Source organism: Lissotriton helveticus, chromosome 3_1 (assembly GCF_964261635.1).
Source record: "Lissotriton helveticus chromosome 3_1, aLisHel1.1, whole genome shotgun sequence".
NCBI classification, from domain to species: domain Eukaryota; kingdom Metazoa; phylum Chordata; class Amphibia; order Caudata; family Salamandridae; genus Lissotriton; species Lissotriton helveticus.
In genome coordinates, this window is record NC_136061.1 from 276,116,146 (window position 1) to 276,138,334 (window position 22,189).

Sequence of the window (22,189 nt, forward strand, 5' to 3'; positions counted from 1 at the left end):
TGTAAAACCTGCATGGTTGTCCCAAAGAGCAAGAATTTACAACTCCAGATTACACAAGACGGTAATCAGATCATGCTTGTGAGAACTTATGCTTCGAACACAGTACCTGAACAACATAGAACCAAGCTGTGGTCACACTTGTCATTTGACATGAAACTGTGGTTCTCTATGCTGGGAATTTTAATAAATTAGTAGATGTGGGCCAGGATAGATCATTTCCCCCACTCCCGTGAGCAGCTAGTGCCATATTAATTGAAGAATTCAACAGTTGGATGCACAGATGGGACTTGAAATATTCTTGGAGTCATGCCCACCCAGTTCTAGAGAATTCTCCTATTCCTCCCTCACACATTCCAAATCAGACTGGACAAGCTGGCCACCTCTGTGCAGTTTGTCGTCCTGCCCTCTGACAAACTACTACGGTAGTACAGACTCACACCACTCCCTACTATTTTACACATTCAAATGCAGGAAAGTGCCTAGAATCACACCCACAAATAGTCCAGGAAACGATGTTCAGGGCAACAAACAGGGATACAATTACAGACTACTTTACAGAGAACCTTGCGCCAGAAGACATTGTCATCGGGAAAACATTTAAAGTGGAACTCAGGAGTAGGTGCATAAAAACGGTCTCTTAGAACGAAGAAATTTGGAAACCAACCTTAGAGACAGGAAAAGATAGTAGTGCATGATAACACTCGTACAACCTAATTGCTAACAACCAAAGAGAAACAAAACCAGGTGCTAGAACTGAAAGGCTTAGGAACTATTGTGAATGGTATGTGTAATTGTAAAGCGCACAATCACTTGCAAGGGTATTGAGGCACTGAAAGCTCAACTTCGAGAAATTCATAATGGGACAGAATCGATTGCATGTTAGCACATATCGTGAAACAAAGCAAGGAAAGACCACCATCAATGGAAATACATGATACTGAAGGTGGGGGGAGGGGGAAGAATTAGGTACATTAAATTAGATGAATTCGATCTAATGCAACTATTGCTCCCTGCTGTCCAAAGCCCACCCCAAAATAGAAAGCTCACATGATACTGGATCCCTCCTAAAAGAAGCTCAACTGCTGTCCCTCACAACTGACAGCGAGGACCTACTGAAAGCCCCATTTACTTTATAGGATGTGACACAAGCCAATTAAACTCTAAATAGGGCTAATGCAGTATTAACGTTTTCTCCCAAAATCTGTGCTGAGCAGAGAAGCTTTGACTAAATGGATTCTGGTGACCAGGTTTCTTTACTATTTTGTAAATCTCTCTCCAATGCGGACAAATAATTTTTTCAAGGACACAGACACCCTGCTTTAAGAAATTATATGAAGAAATGAGAGAAAGCGAGTAGCCAGGACTAAAAACAAACAATCCAGAACTGAAGGCAGCATGAGAATCCCGGTCCGAGGAAGTTGGTATCCTGGAGCGAAACTGCATGGTGTGGCAAGATCGATGGAAATGCCCAACACTGAAGACACCGAATACTTAAGAAAGGTGTTGGAACCAATGCCCATCACAACAGAAATGCCATCCGAGAATAATTTGCTCCCAGGGTCAGTTGATAACCGATTGAAAATGTCCTCACTTTATCTTAAGAAAACTAAAGTGAAATCTGCATGTGTTCAGGATCTTTGTTGTGGTCTGCTTCAGAGTTTGATAAAATTGCAAAGGAAAGAAATATCAGTGAACACCTATCTGCAGCTAATGTTCTTTGTGCTTGCCACCTATTCTAGGAAGGTAAAGTTTGTCCTTTGTGAACTTCATCAAGCCCACAATATCACAACAGGACAACTGTCTTTCGCCGAGGTTTTTTATGATATGACACAAATCAGATTGATCAAATACAGTAGAACTTATTGACAGTAGGGTCAGGGCAAAAAGTGATTACTTACAGGGGGCGGCTGGTGGAATTTGAAACTGGTGAGGCGTATGGAGAACAAATCTACGCATGCGAGCGAGCCCAACGGCAAATAGGGGGTTTCGGGGGCTCCTTCCCTGTGATGAAATTAAAAAAAAATTGGCATCTTTTTGGTGCTATTTTCAGCACTATTTCTGTGATAAATGGACTAAAAATTCAGTTCTTCTAGTCATTCATAAAAGAAAACTCATACATTATTTCAGAGGATTTCTGGGTTGCCAAGCAAGTCTGACTTCTGAAGAGGGCTAGGGTACTAAGCAAGACTGCTATGGCTCTACCCTTTCCAATAGAGAACACTAGTTAGTGATGTGAACAAGTTCAACGGACATACCTGGGGGTCTAGGGAGAGTCCCGCTCCTGAGAAATAAATGTAAAAAAGATTTTCAAATGGTGAATTCTAAAGCAAATGAATGCAGCGATAAAGCAAGGCTTATTAAGCAGTGGGAACGTACAGTCTTGAAATATTAAACACATTAAAAACGCCCCGTATCTTCTAGCATTAATTTGTTAAACAGTTACTGTAATATGTAAACGTTCTGCATGACAACTTTAGCCCTTTAAAATGTATTCTACTGTTGTCCAGTGTTCCGTGCTGGCTGTGAATAAGAAACTGTGCATCAACCTCACCCCCAAAAAACTCAAAGCATGGATGTCAGCCGGTCCAGCCCCTCCTTTCACCTCCATTTCCTCTTCCATGCCCTTTTAGCACAGTCGCATTTCTATCTGCCAAATTTCCCTTTGCCTTCCTGCCTACATGGTTATGGCAGGATGAGACAGGGAGATGCCTTTTCATGGGGCACCTGTACACTTGCAACAATAAATCAGTCTTTTCGAAAGGTGTATCTCTCTGACAGAAAAGGTGCATTTTCATCACGTCTCACAGAGCAGGCTGCCATGAAGTGGCTGAAGCTCCGAGCCGATCGAAGAAGGGTAAACCTAGGGACCCCACGCAATGACTGTCTAGGGCAGCAATGTATCATTCATCCCCGTATTCTGAGCAAAAAACAGGCAACCAGTGTTGTGCAAGGCGGGTATGCGCGTCGCTGAGCTTGGCGGCAAGGCATACAGGGTGTTTCAGGTGCTCAAATTCCACTGGGGAAGGGGGAGGGGTCTGCTCCAGCCTTAGGCACCCCACCCCCAACACAGCTAGATCCTCACATGCTAGGCTGACCTTGATGTGGACACCTGTCAGAAAAGGAAGCAAACTCAAAGGCAGTTACCAGAAAATTATATTTTAAGACGTCACTGATATTATACCCTATGCAAAACGACCCAATTCTCCCGATTCCTGTCACTAAACCACATTTCTATATGACGATCTCTCAATCTGAATCAAGCATGCGGCAACACATCAGACAGGATGCACACCACCCAGCGCCACCCACCGAGAGACCATCTACCTCAGAGCAGACAACTGCACAAAACATCACATAATACAGGAGGCAACCCGCCCCGCACCACCCACTGAGAGACCAGCTACATCTGAGCAGCAGGGTCAACCGCACCAGCGATCAATCCTGCTCCAGTAAGGTGCAGGAGCATGCCACCCGGAGCAGCCCACCACCAGCACCGCAAGTAAAACACACTCTACCACAAAGCAAACACCTAACAGTACCACTGTGCCTGTGCACGGTTTCACCTCTGCGCACATTGGCGCGGTCTGTGCTTCACTGACGAGCAGCTCTGACCGGCCTCAAGCACACCAACTAGAAGCCCCAGCCTTCGGCACTCAGCTCCCTGCCCGTGCCACTCAACGTCATCTATGCGCATCCAGCCCAATTACTCTCTGTTCCCTTATCTTCCAAAAGAACTTGGGGCAGGATCAAACAGAAAGGCCATCACACAACCAGTTCAAGAGAGACAACGTAGTCCAGGTTCAGGCATTCCCCGCCAAAGTCAGTTTTTTTCCCTAAATTCTGTACTGGATGAGGGTATCTCACTAAGTTAGGAGTGGCACGGGCTGACGAACTTGGAAGTAATGGAGCTCAAAAGTGCCTTTCCGTGCCCGGCCCGCCAGGTGTGTCTTCAGTGACACTGGATACAAGGCATGGCATTCCATGCGCCACCACTGCAACACCTCAAGGAGTGTTCCGTTACTGACTCTGAATGAAAGGGGCTTGTTCCTCGACTTCCCCGGCGCGGGTTGACACCTATAGAAATGTACCCACAACAAAATGCGCAGTTTGGAAACTATCATGACGCGTATACAAAAAAAATTGCACCTTGTCACTGTTTCTCTTTCTCCAACTTTTCTGTTTGTCTCCCTCTCTTTTGTCTTAAAGTCTGAAGAGGAACGGGTATGTGCCGATCCTCAAATGACGCCACCTGCAAAAACCGGTGCAATCTAAGCAGGGTTGCGTACATTTATTTGTGTGACGGTGCACATTACATAATAAAGCTATTTCCTTCTATTCAAGCAGGATATATGAAAACCTTCCGATGGGGACAGCAGGCAATGTTAGAAGCAATAGTAGAGCAGCTTCTCGAGGTACATCATTACCGATGTCACTAATTTGGATATATCACAAGCGGGGTGGTGCGCGGGTGGAGGGGAGTCCAGGGGGGGAAAACATTAAACAAAGAAACTTTACCAATCAGACCGGGGTCCGCTGGTGCCCACCTGCCCACCTGCCCGCTGCTGCAGGCTCAGCAGGTTCCCCTCAAACATGGTGGTAGTGGTGATGAACTCGAAGACGACGAGAAGGCTCTGACGTCACACTTGCTCCTGTGCTGCCTATGTCTCAGCCAATCCAGACGCTGCTCCAGCAGTAGCACCAGGATTGGCTTGAGCAGTAGTGCGCATGTTCTGTTAAGGGCTTTAAAAATGTTGCGACCAGCCCGAACATGCGCACCAGGCTGCTCATTAGGAGAGCGGCATGGAACAACCCTTGCTCTTCTAATGAGCCGCCTAGTGTGCGCATGTTCAGGGCTGGTCGCAAAATTTTATTCCCTAAAAAGAACATGCGGACTCTTGCTGTGCGCTCCGCCAACCACCTGAAAGAAAGATATCATCGTGGATGGTTCGATGCGCAAAGGCACTTTCAGAAAACTCCTACGGCCCGCCTCCTTCTGTGCCGACTGCCTCCGGTGGCCTGAATTTGTAAATGTGAGTGTGAGTGAGAGTGACGGCAACAGCACACACACTTGTTTCTCAGTCAACTCCTCCACTCATGCCTCAAGCTAATTAGTGGGGCAACGCCCAAGCGCCCTAATGGACATACCGCCCCTGATTACCTATCCATAAAAATGAATTAGTGGGACCATGATCTCAATGTGTGAGGAGCGCAAAACACATTGGGAAGAGGATCTGCTGATGCCACTTACCGGTGAGGAATGAACAACAGAATAGTAATTTGTGGCCAGAGTGTCCAGGGACTCCCACTTCAAGTACATTCAATTTGCCTACCTCCACCAGGCATACTTCACCCTCAGGTGTAGGAAAACATTACACTTGGTACTGTCCACAGTACACCTCAGGTGACAGGAAACGTTGCACTTTTCCACCTGGTATTGGCTTTAAGTTAGCTATGGGGATGGGATACTGAAAATAATTAAGAAGACAATAACTACCCATACAGGGTGCCTGGTCTCAGTGGCCCTAAATTATCCCTGCTTGGACTTAAAATACGCCATAAACCCCTGAAATCCAAATGCAAATTTGATAATCCTGGTTTACTGCAGGCTAAAAGACAGATTGTGTTGTCTCTAAAACCAACTCACCCAGACCATCAAGGCCTGAAACGAAGGACGGAAACAGAAACAGAATGCATAGGGAAACTTAAAAGGAACCTAGGGGAGACAGATCGGCGATGAGTTGGAATGCACTACTGTTGCATTTCCCTGAAGGTGGTGAACTGCCACCTTTATATTATGCAAGTTAGATTCGTATTTCTCATGTCAAAGGTTATTCCAATACTTCTTCATGTAACACTAGAAATGGGGGACGCTACTAAGAAGAACAGGGGTAAAGTTAGGAGGACACCTAACGAGGAGTCTGTGAGACATACACAAGAGGGATGTCTAGGTACGAAAGTTGGTAAATTTACTGTTTTCTTCTTTTATTTTTTTCTAATATTGCAATACATAGGATTGGTACGTCAGTGAACATAACTGAAGCCTGATATATGGCATCTGTGCTTCCAGAGGGATACAGTAAATCATGTAATCCCGTGGTTAAATGAAGGACATATATATATATATATATATATATACACACATACACACACACACATACACACGCACACACACACACACACACACAAAGCTCCGTCTCCCTCACGCTGTAGCCTTTCTTCCCAGCAACGAGCAGGAACAGACACGGACCACGGTATTTTGATGCCAAATTTTTATTTCAGTGCTGCCGCCATAACGTTTCGGCTCCGTGGAGGCTTGATCACATGACAGCGTGACAGTGCTTTTACGATATTTAAAGTGCAAGTGCTACCATTTCATTGGGTTACAGGGAGTGAACAGAGAAGACAGATTTAAATATATGCCATTTTGCATTACACTTTGCGCTGATAAAAGTAGTACTAGGATAATACATGCTATATCTTGGTAAAATACCACAGAGTCAAAATAATATTATCAATTCTGACAAAGTATTCCTATTTACATTTTTCTTGTGCAAATAACGCTAAAATGTAAAAACATGAAAATAGTATCAGTCGCAATATCGTCTGCCTCAGTACCACAAAACATACAATTCTGGGTTAAATCCCTTTATATACTTTGCAGTACAATAAAATTCATATTCACTCTTGCAACCTGTACCTGTAGTGCTACAATCTCATAAAGTGTTGATAAAGTGCTAAATGTGCAGTTAAAACTAATTGTATTGTAGGTCCGCTCTATTAAATTTCCTTAAGACAGACTGAGCCCAGTTCTGTCTAAGATTAATTCATCTACACTGTCAGCTGTCCTCTAACAATTACTGATTTGATTAATTTAAAATTCCTGAGGAGTTTCTTGATTAATATTTACACCCGTCTTCCATGTACTAGTAAATGTCACAGCCTGATGCACCACAATATCCAATTTGAGTACATTCAAAAAATTAATACATAATGTTTGATCTGTGCTCTAGTACAGGTCTGAGAAGATACCATCTCATATCACATTCCTTAAAGTTCAGATACACTATTTGAATTAAGTATTATACACAGATTAGATGGATAATCAGTTCACCACAGTATATAGCGAGGCCCAAGTAGAGATACAATCAAACATGATCATCCTAATAGTGCTGCGCAAATGAACGTCAGTCAATAGTGTGAATACCTTGAAATGAATCACATTAAAACAATAAATAACTATCAAACATAGTAAAAATTATTTAAAATAATGGCCATTGCACCATTTTGCCTTAAATGTATTCCGACTGACTCTACCCACATCTAACATAGAAAGGTATAAAGATCTTCCGTAAGGTTGAGTCCCCCCGGTTGCTTAGTGTCTAATTGTAGGATATATTTGGTCTCAAGTTTGCGCAATTTAGACTCTCTATTGCCACCCCGCCTGCTGTCACTCACTGTATCTATGACATAGTATTGGAGCCGTTTATTGTTACTCTGATGAAGCTCTTTAAAGTGCCTGGCTACCGGGTACGTATTATCCTGGCTTGTTATTGCCCTCAGATGTTGTAGTATACGTTTATGTACTGGGAGTTTAGTGCTCCCTACATAACGGAGGGCACAGGGACATTCAAGGATGTATACCGCATACTCGGTCTGGCATGTGAGAACTTTACTTATTTGATGTTCTCTGTTGCTGAATCCATCCCTGAATGTCTTCCTGTTTGTACCATGGGTGCAGGCTTTACAAGTTTTACACTTAAAGAAACCTCTGTTAGTTTGTAGCCATGATGTTTTTTCTAAGACTTCAAGGCCTGTGTCAACCAGTCTGTCCCTCATGGAGGGAGCTCGACTGTAGGTGATTGATGCCTTCTTAGGAAGTAAGTTGCCAATAAAAGGGTCTTTTAGTACAATTGGCCAACTGTTATTAATGATTTTGAGTAGATCCTTAAGTTGATTACAGTAACCAATTATGATTCTGAAAGGATCTGTAGATTTCATTTTTTGTGCACTGCCCTCCGGCACATTAGTAGACATCTTGTCCGAGATATCATATTTGTTTAACAATTGAGTGCGGCTGATAAGCATGGATTTCAGTCTCGCCTTCTCAATGATATTCCTGGAGTATCCTCTTTCTAAGAACCTCCCAATGCTTGCTGCCTGTGCCTGATGTAATTCTGAATCATTGCTACAGGGTCTCCTTAGGCGCATCATTTCACCATAGGGAATGCTAATTATTAAATGAGGTGGATGTGTGCTACCTGCGTGGAGAGTGGTATTCCCAGCTGTTCTTTTTCTGTACAGTCGGGTCTCAAGTTGGTTCCCGCTGACATATAGCTCGGGGTCCAGGAAGGGCACTCGTACTTGACTCATAGTGACTGTGAGGTTAAGATTATATTGGTTCTCATTGATTTTCTCCATAAAGTCCAAAGCCTCCTCCTGGCTGCCCCTCCATACCACAAATAGATCATCAATGAAACGGTACCATGCTATCACCTTATTAGCGATCACCTCACGGAAATCCGCCATGAGGACCAGTTCCTCCCAAGCTCCCATATGCAAACAAGCATTGTTTGGGGAGAAACTGGCCCCCATCTCTACTCCCTGCAGTTGTCTGTATAGCAAATTGTTGTACATGAATATATTGTGCTCAAGACAAAATTCAAGCATATATATATAGCAATATATATATATATATATATATATATATATATATATATATATATATACATACACACACACACACACTACACACATACATAACTTCGATTCCTTCCGCCATCTCTCCTTCCAGCAAGAAAGTCACGGCACCGCAGCAGATAAGTTTAATTTTATTTTATTTTACAACACCATGTGCAAAAAGTGCAAATTACAGGATGGCCTACGCGTTTCGGCTACACCTAGCCTTCAACTGGACCATAGAGTCCTTAGGCGTCTAGAATTGTTTTAAAGTGTTTATGTGCAAGTACCCTTTTCTATGTCTTAAAAAACACTAGACAGATAACCTCTCTCTCACATTATGGACCGATTTCGCCACCATTTTTTCATTGTTATTTTCTGTTTTCATTTTCGTTTTCATTTTGCATGAAAAGTAAAGTACTATTTCCAATGTAAAAATTACTGTGACCATTTCATTTCCGTTTTTGCATGTAAAGTACATTAAGTAAAAAACAATATAGTGAAAAAAATATATTCCAGAATTTCTATACATGAAAAATACATAAAAATATAAATACAAAGACATGCGATCATCCCATTGAAGTCAATCTTTTTAGAAAATGCATATTTCATTGGAGGGTAGTTTTTCATGTATTAAACCCAAGTCCTCAGATAGTCCTATCGCTTATTTCAAATGTAAAGTACATGAAGAATCACTAAAAAATTACTCCAACATTTACTTAGACTATCAGGTTTTTCTAGAGTACTACAGGCTATTTACAAATCCCTCCAATTTACATTTCTAATTTTCTAAGTTAATGTGTGCAAATGTTGACTATACAGGGAAAAGATCAGTCCATATTTACACCCTATTTACAACTATTTATACATCGCAAGTAGAAGTCTTCTAGATATTTACAAATGTTATAAGGTTGTGAACTTGTGCTGATATTTACAAATGTACATACAGTTCTGCGTCCAGATTGTGTCCATGTGGGTGTTCTGTTCCCATTGCCATGATCATTCTTGATTCCATTTTGCGCAACTTCAATGTCCGATCGCCACCTCTCTCTGCGGGTTTTATGATTTTGATACCAGAGTATCATAGCTTATTACAATCGCCCTGGTGACATTCATTGAAGTGCTTGGCCATTGGGTAATTTGGGTCAATGTTCTTGATCGCAGGAAGGTGTTGTAGGATTCTCAATTTCAATGTATTGATCGTGCTCCCTATATAATGCTTCCCACATGGGCATGTCAATCTGTAGATTACATATTGGGATTCACAAGTTATGTGGTCTATGATTTTTTCAGATCTCCCATTCAGCAATATGTATTCAGAGATGTTCACACCATGGTCACAAGCTTTACATTTCCTGCACTTCCAAAATCCAGGAGTGTTTAACCAAGATATTGCTTTAGGTTGTTTTATCTCAAGGTGGCTCTGAGTTAAAATGTCTCGTAAGGAAGCTGTTTTCCTGTAGGTGATACAAGGATGGGATGTTATATTTTCTTTTAAGGTGTCGTCTGATAAAAGAACTTTCCAATTCCTGCTTATTATTCTTTTCAGATCCTGGCTTTGGTTATTATAATCCATGATTAGGCGTGTTGTAACATCTGTCTTTTCTTTTTCAACTGGTATCAAGAGATGATTCAGTTGTTTCAAATTCATTCTCGATTTGGCTGTTATTAATACATCCAAGGGGTACCCCCTTTCCAGAAAGCGACTACTCATCAAATCTATTTCCAATTCCAATTCATCCATTTCTGAACAGTTCCTTTTCGCTCTGAGCATTTGACCATAAGATATACTCCATTTGAGCTTTGTTGGATGTCCACTATTTGCTTGAAGGATACTGTTACAGGATGTCGGCTTTCGATGTATTTTAGTGCACAACTTGTTGTTCTTAGTGAAGACTTCGACATCCCCAAAAATTATATTGATGTTACTTATATTTGACGTGAAATGGAGATTATATATATATATTTTTTTAAAATATCTTTTTATTGAGAAAAAACAAAGAAAAACCAATAACAGGTGTCTTACATCGCGGAATGAAAGGATAAGGAATATACATACAGGGCATAATGGACGGAGAACTATCACTAAAAGCCAACTCACAAGCTAAATCGGGTATGCGGCCGTATGATATTCAGGATAATCAAACAAATGCCAACCACCAACCCCACCTCCCCAGGAAACAGGATAAACATTGAAGAGCAGCCTGTAGAGACTACAGGCGCATCCCGAATACAATAATGGATAACGCAAAAGTTAGCTAATTTGTGCAAATAATACCGCCTCCAGAACCCATCCACCCACAACACTAGTTTGTGCCCCAGTAAGACCACCTATATCAGGATTCGAAAGGATTTCAAACATAAAAACTAAAAACACAAACAAGACGAACACCCCTCCCCCCCACCCTGCACCCCTGCATATCCCCAACTAGCAGTGCGCCTGTCGCCCCATCTAACTAGGTACTAAAAGTAGAAAAAGTGGGGGAGGACACCTCAGTACGGGCCCCCGGTCCCCCCCCTCCCTCCAGCCAGAACCAAGAATACCCCAGGATAAAACGCACCACTCTATTAAAAAACAATATAAAACGAAACAGGGGAGACAGTAAACACCGCCCAACCTCCCGCAAATACAATGGAAGCGAATCCCACTTCATCAAGGCCACGGTGTCAACAATCAGTCTCATCCTTGACCCTTCCGATCCGTCGTACAAACCCCTTCCGGACGAACTGTCGCCTCAGCAGGATAGTCAAAATGCAGAAACAGTTCGATAAAGTTCTTTCCGAGACGAGACAAAGTTTTAAAGTCATTGGGAACTCCATCGACATCGACGACTCCCCTCACCGCGATGAGCTCCCGACGTCGTTATCCCAGCGATCGTAGTAAAGGTGTCGGAGAAGGGAAAAGCGTTGTTTCGTCCCATAGACAGTCCCCACCCAGAGTTTCCGGAAAGGGGGCACCAATTAATCCATACACAGTAAGCAATGATGGTGGGCTTGGCAATCAGTAGAAAGCACAGAGTTCACGGTCGTCGGCCATCACACTGACATGAAGCTCCGACACCCCTCGTGGCACAGGGCCCACTTCCGTTACGAGGACCACCGTGGGTAGTATAGGCCGATCAGGATCTTGCAATGGAGCAGGGTCCTTTGGGAGAAACGCGGGATTAACATAGAAGGAGCAAATTCATGATTCTATGAAAAAGAACTGTGCTTCCTAAACTTTCGAAACAGACATTCAGAGACTATTTCACAGTTTTATCCGTGATAAAAGAAATTTACTTACGTACTGAGAATAAACACACAGAGACCAAGAGACGGTTTTACGCTTGAATTTCCGCAAATAGATATCTACATTTGTTTTCACATAAGCGGATCAGTACTTGCCATTGAGAGTTATTGAGAGCTGCAGGTATTTTCCCCTGAAGAAGGGAACGTCGGTTACCGAAATGCATTGGGCGGTGCTTCTCCAAAATTGATTTTGACATATATACAAGATATAAGATGTGATAAATATCATGTTGTGGATAATGTACAGAATATATTTCAATGTTGACAGTATTTTGTCATGATTTCTAATGAATAGTGATACACACATTAGTTGATTGTAAAGTGAACAATCATTATGGTGAATATAATTGAACTGTGATATTTGAGTAATTATGTTTACCACTAAAAAAGAGTTTGAATCCACAGAAGATTAGTTTGTGAGTTTGTTTTTTATACACACAATAGGATTACAGTTGAAATTACTGAGAAATTATTCTCTTGGAACAGTGCACACTGCATGTAGGCCTCTGTCTACATTTCAGTACTGCAGGGTCCGGTCCCTCATCCCCATGTCCGCATGTGACCGCTATCATTTTATGGACAAGGGACTCCACATGGGAATGTAGTGCCCCAATAGCTGCCAGTACAGTCCGTATCGACGGTTCACACTCCGTCCGTCCCACCACATTTCGTTCCGAGTAGACCATAGTCACGTCCCCCAGAGGCCGGGTCATCCCCGGGGGAGCCGACAAAATTGGAACGGACTGTCACAGAGGGAGACTCAGGGCGTACCAAGGCCACAATCCACGCTCCGCTACTGCAAGCGAGGACCCCGATCCAGCGAACACCGGCGGCGGCAAACCGGGTCTCTGGGTCAGGGACCTCCGCCCACAGCCGCAATCGTGCCACGTCAACCCTCTGTCGATTTTGGGCTAGGTCAACAACCGCCGTCAAAATCGGGCTTAGAAAATTCTCCACGTCCAAAGACCAGACCCTGTCGATCACCCACGGCCGATGTTGTTCAACTGGTGCCGGGCCAGTACTCGAGTCCCCGGCTCACGAGCTGGTGTAGGCCCCAAACTGTAACTCGACATAACTCCGTCCACCAAGCCGGTAATAGTCCCGGGATCGCACCAAAGTACAGCACAGCAGTTCACACGCCCGGAGGCAGGGTGTAAATTCAGGATTAGTAGCAGGATCATCCGGCGGGAGGCGGAGGTCGGTGGAGCCGGGAGCCTAGTCGGCCATCTTGGTTGCTATCGTAGCTCCTCCGAGATTATATTTATTGTCTTCCAAGGAATTGATGAAAATCTGTAGGTTTTCTGGACTTCCGTCCCAAATCACAAACAAATCGTCGATGAATCGACACCATGTTATTATTCTTGAATCCTGTCTTTTTTCTTCCTCTACGATTTCCGTCTCCCACAGTGCCATCAGAAGGTTGGCATACGTGGGGGCAAAAGATGTCCTCATTGCCGTACCCTGCTTTTGTAAGTACAGGCTGCCCAGGAACAGGAAGACATTGTGTTTCAGACAGTATGTCAACATGTCTATTAACATAGCAGAATGTTCCAAGTCGCTGATGGACCTTCCCTTCTGGAATTTCATCACAGTATATATATATATATATATATATATATATATATATATATATATATATATATATATATATATATATATATATATATATATATATATATATATATATATATATACATATACATATATATATATATATATATACATATATATATATATATATATACATATATACATATATATATATATATATATATATATATATATATATATATATATACATATATATATATATATATACATATATACATATATATATACATATATATATACATATATATATACATATATATATATACATATATATACATATATATACATATATATACATATATATATACATATATATATACATATATATACACATATATACACATACACATACACATACACATACACATACACATACACATACACATATATATATATATATATATATATATATATATATATATATATATATATATATATATATATATATATATATATATATATATATATATATCCTCACAAAGGGTCACCAAAGGCGCGCTCACTGCTGGTTCGGCTTTCAGGTGGGTGACCACAACCCTGTGGTTATATGTGAACAATGAGAATACGCCGAACACCCAGAAGCGTTTCAAATCGTGTCTTTTATTCTCTGCAGTAGGCTCAGAGTCCATGACATGCCACTACGCGTTTCCAACTTCTGTTTTCATCAGGTGGCAATGACTCCTCCCTTGCCTTATTTCCGCCGTGCCTCTAGATTGATGCTGGGCATCTTGGGAATTGTAGTCCCTTTTCCAAGTCATATGGAGTTTCGACTTTTTTTAAAATACTTCTGCGCCCTCCTAGCAATTTGTATCAAGGGCCGCATCGGAGTTTCTTTCTCATACGGACATGTGGTAGTCCTTCACTTCGAGCTTCGTATTTGCGGGATTGAAGTTGGAGCCCTCCGGTTTCCTTTGTCTTCAATACGCTTGATGCGTCCCACAGGAGATTCGTATCTCCCCGCCTGCTCCGCCGAACCAGCAGTGAGCGCGCCTTTGGTGACCCTTTGTGAGGAACTAAATGTGTACAGGCAGCGCCCGGAGTCTTTCCACACTCGCGGAGCAGGCGGGGAGATACGAATCTCCTGTGGGACGCATCAAGCGTATTGAAGACAAAGGAAACCGGAGGGCTCCAACTTCAATCCCGCAAATACGAAGCTCGAAGTGAAGGACTACCACATGTCCGTATGAGAAAGAAACTCCGATGCGGCCCTTGATACAAATTGCTAGGAGGGCGCAGAAGTATTTTAAAAAAAGTCGAAACTCCATATGACTTGGAAAAGGGACTACAATTCCCAAGATGCCCAGCATCAATCTAGAGGCACGGCGGAAATAAGGCAAGGGAGGAGTCATTGCCACCTGATGAAAACAGAAGTTGGAAACGCGTAGTGGCATGTCATGGACTCTGAGCCTACTGCAGAGAATAAAAGACACGATTTGAAACGCTTCTGGGTGTTCGGCGTATTCTCATTGTTCATATATATATATATATATATATATATATATATATATATATATATATATATATATATATATATATATATATATATATATATATATATATACACATACACATACACATACACATACACACACACACACACACACACACACACCTGTGAGGGGATAGACATGACATAACGTTGCATAGTAGTCTGTGAAGTTAATCATTTTCATTGGTGATGGAATTGAGAGGCGGAATGAGATTACATGAAGGTCTGTCAATTGTAAATAGTGTAGGTCTTAATCCACTGCAAAACTCATGGCAAAAATGTAGTATTAGAAATGTCGAACACGTTTTTATGTCATGGTCTAAAATCTTGCCCTACATAATAGTTTTGCTTTCTTTCTTTAAAATATGCTCTTTTTAGGTCAAGCGTTAGCCAGCGCGCAAGCGCTGCTCTGCAAAGAGCTGTAGTGGCGTATGGAGAGAAGCTTCGCCCAATCCTCACCCTTATTTTTCATTGGCCTGTGTGTTTGTCTTTTGTAAATGCTGGCTTCCGATTCATTATGAGGCTTGTTAGTCCCTCCTTAGTACAACCATATCGTCATTTGTATCCTCCCATGGCTACTGGCCCCTTTACTTGGTTATTACATGGGGCATGTACTATTTCCTTCGTGCACATATAGCGGCAGGCAGCTTTGTCCGTGTCTTCTCCTCTCCTCCCCTCCGCCCGCCAGTTGTTTATGCCTTTTCCTCTACTCCCCCACCCCCGCCCGTTGTCCATGCCTTCTCCCCCCGCCCTCCCTCCCTACCTAACAATGTCTGTGCCTTCTCCCCCATGCCCTCCCATTGTCTGTGATGCCACGTTGTCAACCATTTGCAATGCAGTAGGTCTTGCGTAAATTGGAGACCTATTAAATTGCAAACGCTTGTTTATATTTAATTCCCCCTTTCTTCTTCCGCTTTAGTTTCCATGGGTGTAACCTACTTTGGTTTAGACACCAAGGTAGTGGTTTATTAGCATAAGTGAATACTAACATTTTTATCTCCTAGTTACACGCGTAAATATCAGTTTTAGTAAGCCAACATTTGCAAAGGCTCCAGGAGCCCAAAGGCACATTTTCAGCGGAGTTACGCATTTTCTTTTCAGAGGCAATTATTTGTGAAATCATAGTAAAGTAGCAGGCAAGTATAATATTTTTGCCAATGCAATACGTCCCTAATACCATTATAAACCGGAACAAAATGAGGAAAAGAAAGTGCACAGATTTAAAATGGAACTAATATTGCCGATATTTTGCAGACAACGATGGGAGCAGCACCATCTTGCCCATTGGTGCTGGACTGATGTGTGTTGTGCAACTTGCAAAGCTGGTGCACTGGAAGAGACGCAACTTCTATCTCATCTGTTGGCACCTTTGGTGTTCTGCATCCCCTTGAAGGGAGCGTGGGTTGCAGTTTTCCGGCTAGCTACAGACGACTACGTTTCAGGCTGTAGATGAATATAGGTCTGACTTACACCAGACTTTGACGCTGCTCATCAGGCACGGAGAGGAGATGGTAATGGTGCAAGGACCTTCAGAGCTCCCGGCAAAATACTAATTCACCCCATCAACTGTGCTAATTTTAGGGGTAACTGAGGGAGAATGGACGTTATAGATGTGCTACCCATGCAAAATGCAGTGAATGCTAGGGGGGCGAAATATTCTATTCCATCAGTGGATCTGTTGGAATTAGAATGTAACAAGATTTGGCGTCCCCTAGCACAATTTGCAGTCGCTAGGAGTACATCCAGTGAGATATTTCCAAAGAGGGCAGCCACAACCGTTTGCCATCTGAAGGCTGCTGCTCGAGTATAAAATCTACTTGAGCGGCAGCAAAATCAACACGAGTAGAAGCACCCCTGGCACACTGTGGTGCTGTTTGAGCTGATTTTTCAGCTCAGAACGCACTACCAGTGCCAAATCACAGAGTGAGCGGCGGGATGTGCCTATTTCTGCCCACTGGCGTAACTCCGTGGAATCTCATGAAGTTTGCTGGAACTCCTTGGAATTCCACAGAGTAAAAATCTGCAAGTTACACACCCTTAGAGACACGCATGTTCTGTTTTTTCACACTGACATTATGCTGGTGTTTTCTCACCCCACAAACACATATAAAATGATTTTTATAAAAAAGCAGGACAAAATGAATTTTTGTAGGCAATGAAGGGAAGAAAAGAAGACTGCATAATCAAATTGGAGGGGGCGGTGAAGGGGAAGGCTTCTACCAAAAGGAAAGCATTGAAATTGGATAGAAATAAATAAAACAAAACATTTGTAAATGGGCGCTTCTGACTGGCAGATTCCAGAGTTTTGCTGGGCTTCTGGACATTTCACATGAGTGAGCATGGAAGAACAGAAATATTCAAGTACATATTAAGTCTTATGTACATTTGCACACATACTCCAGGGGCCATCAAGAAGCACGGCATCGTCATAGTTCTGCAAAATAATAACCGCTAGTCTAACAACTGCAAACATTTTGATTAATTGAATCCTCAATCTTTTGATCTATTCATCTACAACGGACTGTAGGAGCAAGGTGAAAGGTGTTACGTCATTAGTTATAATCCTTCTAACTAGCTACTAATTAATTCATTGCCTAATTACTATTTTGGGGTTAATTTGCTTAATTAGTAACCGGTTTTTCTCACTAAACAAAAATGTTATAGTTTAATCCTGTATGAACATAAAATACCAAAACACTACAGCAATTAGGTAAAACTGTTATTGATGTCCATATTTACAATCCTTATGTAGAATGCTTCAATGGATGGATAATTAAATTTGAGGCACATAAGTTATGAATGCAACTGCACCAGTCTTTGTTCTCGAGGTAACCACATTTTTAGGTCTCGCACAGTACTTGCGCTCTCCCTTTGAGACATGCAGTATCTAGGATATGGGCTTGAAAATACGCCCATCTTTTTTATTGGTTCCTTTTGGTGTCCTTTAGAAATGCTGGCTTTTCGTGGGTGAATACACTTAGTAGTCCCTCGTTTTGGAATTGTGTATCCTCCCATGAGGACTGTCCCTCTTACATGTGTCCTTACTGTTCAGGTTATGTATACTTGGAGAGAACTTTTTTTTTAAGTTGACATGCCTCTTTGCTCATTAACTGTTTTGTTTACTTGTTTTACATTGACAGCAAGCATTACCAGCTCGGCGCGCGATTTATCTTAAAGTATGGTAGCACCTTTCTTTTGTTCTGCACTTTTAGTTTTTATCATGACACAGAGACTCAAACCGTACGGCGCAAGCTTTACGGCCTTCTAATTTTTTTGCATGCCATGCTCCGGCCATACTTTGGTGACACAGCACATTAAGAGCTCGGAGCAGTCTTCCACTCCCTCACCCAGCGCACCACACTTCTCCCCAGCTAAGTGAAAACAACGCTCAGCTGTTGGCACTCTCCGTCCCCCCCCGCCCTTCATGCTCATTTCATTTATAAATAATAAGTGTAAACGTGTTAAGGTTACCATGTTGTTCCTGCTTACATTTCACTTGCTGTATATTTTATTGTGGCGGCCGCGCAGTTTGTTCTGCATGGAGCGACTCATCTGCCTCCATTTTATTAAAAGACTAACTATACTTTAACGCTCGGAGCGGTGCCCGATTCACGATTTCAGTGCTTTATCTTCTGTCGCAGAGCTGTTACTACCGTTTAGCGATTACAAATGACAGTATTTATTTTACATTTTCATCTGTATGCCTTCCCCCTACCTTCGCTTTTGTGTCTTTACGCATTGTTTCTCTTTTGCACTACACTCCTGGCACAACACGGTGAGAGCTTGGAGCACTCTTCCATCCCCTTACCCAGTGCAAAACTCTGCTCTGCTTTACGGCTGCATAATCGTTCAGAATGCCGTGCTCCGAGCCAGACTTCGGTGCCACGACACAGCGTGAGCTCAAAATAGTCTTCTGCCCTTTACCCAGCGCACCACACTACCCCCTTTTAAGTGAAAACAATACTCAGTTGTTGGTACTCTCTGGCAGATGCCGCACCCGAGCACAGCAGCCAGTCAGTTACCTCTACCCTTGTGGTATCTTTAGCCCCAGAAGTCTTCAAACCATCTGCAATGTACACTTTAATCCAGTCACTCAATAATAAGTCTACATTGTTTCCCCAAATCCGTTCCTATTTTCCAAGGCACTCAATCTGAAAATGTTGCCAGACTCTTGTGTAAGGCAAGTATCTTCTCCTCCATTTTAACAATAAACACTACTTAAATACCGTGGCTTGTTTAAACTGTTAAAATAGGTATGTTCAGCCAGCACAGATGACAAAACGGTACACTATCTAGTATATTTGTAGCTTTTAGTAACCGCTTTTTCCTTTAAGGTATGACTTGAGAATACCTCTAAAAAATGCAGCATTGAGCAAAAAAACAGAAAACAACTCTCTAACATACCAGCCATAAGGTCGCTGAACGCAAAAATCACAGTTTAGGTGAAAACGACCATTCATCTAATAACACTCTATGAGCAACTAGCACAACAGAAAAAAACAAGGTGATATCAAATAACTGTTTTTCTGAGGTTTATTTTTTTCTACATAGGAGTTAATGTCTCGGAGTGTACTAATAGGACTGGGCGAAATGGTGACATGGTTTATAGAACCACGTATGTTTTCTTGTGTCAAGCTCATGAACTCTATTCTTCTCAGGTAAAGCTTGTTTTTTTCAGGCAATATATTACTTTTGTCTCTCCTCCCTCATAACCTATTTCCCATTTTCTTGTGCTCCAACACTGCGAGGTTATATGAATGGCAATAGAGCTATGAAAATATGTTCACTCCACGGCAAACAAAAAAACGAAAGTAAAAAACAATGTCATTTTTAACGCAAATAGCTCTAACTTTCACAAATGTGAGACCGATTGTATTGCAAATGCTTGTTTAGTTATGTTATAGAAGTGGCTTCTTTGGTAATTGTTTCCGCACAGTCTTAAATGAGCTTTTAGAAATAACATTATTAAGGCCAGAGGGTATAAACAGGTACTATGATAGTTTCTTGGACATGAGAGCATCCTGTAATGGCATGTTGTGTCAAGCAAAACATGTCAATGACCAGCAGTGGCTTGGAAGTTATATCCGTTAATAGTGCATCTAGAAAGCAAGTAATGTCAGGTCAGCATCGCTGAACACAGCAGCATTGGATGGATATCAGTTTTCATCAGCTTCAATCTCAGGTAGCGCCAGGCCCGGTTCTAGAGGGTGGGCCAGGTCCACTCAAGGAAACCCCCTGGCCCACCCAATGCCCATCCACAAGAAAAAGAGCAAGTTTCTTCAAATCTTTTAACTATTGAACAGTGACACTTGCAATGCGTAAACAGAAGTCAGCCCAGCAAGGATGGAAGCTGATATTACCTCATCTTTCTGCTTCCCGTCCACAAATCAACAGCAGAGTGTCCTATGGCACTCACATTGCAGAAAAAGACAAGACACACAAGCTCCCATAGTAGTTAATAGTTGCAGACAGTAAAATGGATACTGGGTAAGGTCAACAGTCATGTGCATTAGATCCAAGAATTGTGACTTTTACTTCTTAGACATGTGCATAGATGTTGCCAGTGTCTCAATAGCAGGTTTTCCCAAAACCCTTTGTTGATTCTTGCTCACTTCCCCAATGCACCTACATGTCACATGGAGCTGTTTTCATAGCCCTCCCAGATCAAGAATCCGAGAGCCGGGCCTCAGTAGCGCAGAAGGATACCCAGATGATATAAAACTAAAACGTTCTTGCAGGGAGCATTTTAGCAGAACGTATAGTGTTTTACTGAACCTTGCTTTCTGGTACATGTAGTTCTGCTATTTTAAAGGCTGGCAGGTACTGTTTTAATTAACTCATACTAGTCTACAATATGAAGATGAAGATGACACTAGTTCCATTGCGTTCAAATTCGGGCTAACTGCAAGAAAATAGTCAATTTTATAGTGATCTAAAGAAAGAGACAAAAGCTGAGAAAATGCTGTTTTTTTTTAGTTTTTTTTTAGAAGTAGCACTCCTAGCTCAATTACTCTCCATCAATAACAATTATTCAAGCCAAAAGACAGCACGCACCAGTTCTTGCTTCTTAATGTGGTTACTTCAAGGCTGGATTACGCCAATGGCTTGTATCTGGGCTTACCAACGTATCTTATACGACAACTCCAAATGGTCCAAAATGCGTCTGCGAGACTTTTAATGAGGATTCCTTACAAACACTCTATCTCTCTGCATCTCCTTTCCCTTCACTGGTTACCAGTGGCAAGCAGAATAAAATTTAAAGCACTCACCCTGGCTTTTAGATCTCTGTTCGGCAACTGCCCAAATTACCTGAAAGCTAGACTACCAAGATACACCCAAGCCCGGTCCCTTAGATCCAACAACAGTGTACGCATTACAGCCCCTAGAGCAAAAAGAGCCAGGTTAGGTGGACGCACCTTCTCGGCCAATGTGGCGGCACTTTGGAACTCGCTACCCCCTGCTCTCCAACAGGCTCCATCCGAAGCATGTTTCAAGCGATTACTGAAAACCTGGCTGTTTGCCCAACCACGCTAGGCACCACGTTAGACTCCAGCTCTCTACCTAAACGGGCACAACACTGCTGCTATAGCGCCGGGACACCTCCTCGTGAGGTAGCTGTTCGCGCTTTATAAACTCTGTATTATTATTAGAACTACTTACATTGAACCCATCAAGCAGTTTAGTACTGGAGGCTCTCCACCTATTCTTTCCTCATTAGAAAGAGATAAGAGTATGAGATACCGAACCATTGAAATTCAACAGTTAAAGTTCCTTGAGCTAACTATAACTTATGCCTGCTTATGATTTCACATATTACATCACACATGACATGGTCCATGACATCACTGATTACATTATCCAGGGAGTTTAAGTGTTTCGAAAACATTTCTGAGATTGTATGATATATACTAAGCTACTGCATACGTTAAATTACTATTCTTTGTTCTACTAATGTGTGATACTGTTTCTAACATAGGTCTTCTGAGTGGCTGTGTGACTATCAGTTTGTGAGTGGCTGCGTAGGTGTGTGTGGGAGAGTGGCTGTACGTGTGAATAAGTGGGTGTGTGAGTAGCTGTATGGCTGAGTGAGTGACTGTGAGTGGCTGTATTGGCGAGTGAGTGGGA

At 42.2% G+C, this 22,189-nt stretch overlaps 1 protein-coding gene across 3 annotated transcripts in view; it reads right to left on the reverse strand.

Annotated features, from left to right (window-relative positions):
* Nucleotides 1–22,189, reverse strand: part of USP32 (ubiquitin specific peptidase 32) — a 1,745,589-nt gene that overhangs the window by 1,503,964 nt on the left and 219,436 nt on the right. The window lies entirely within an intron of this gene.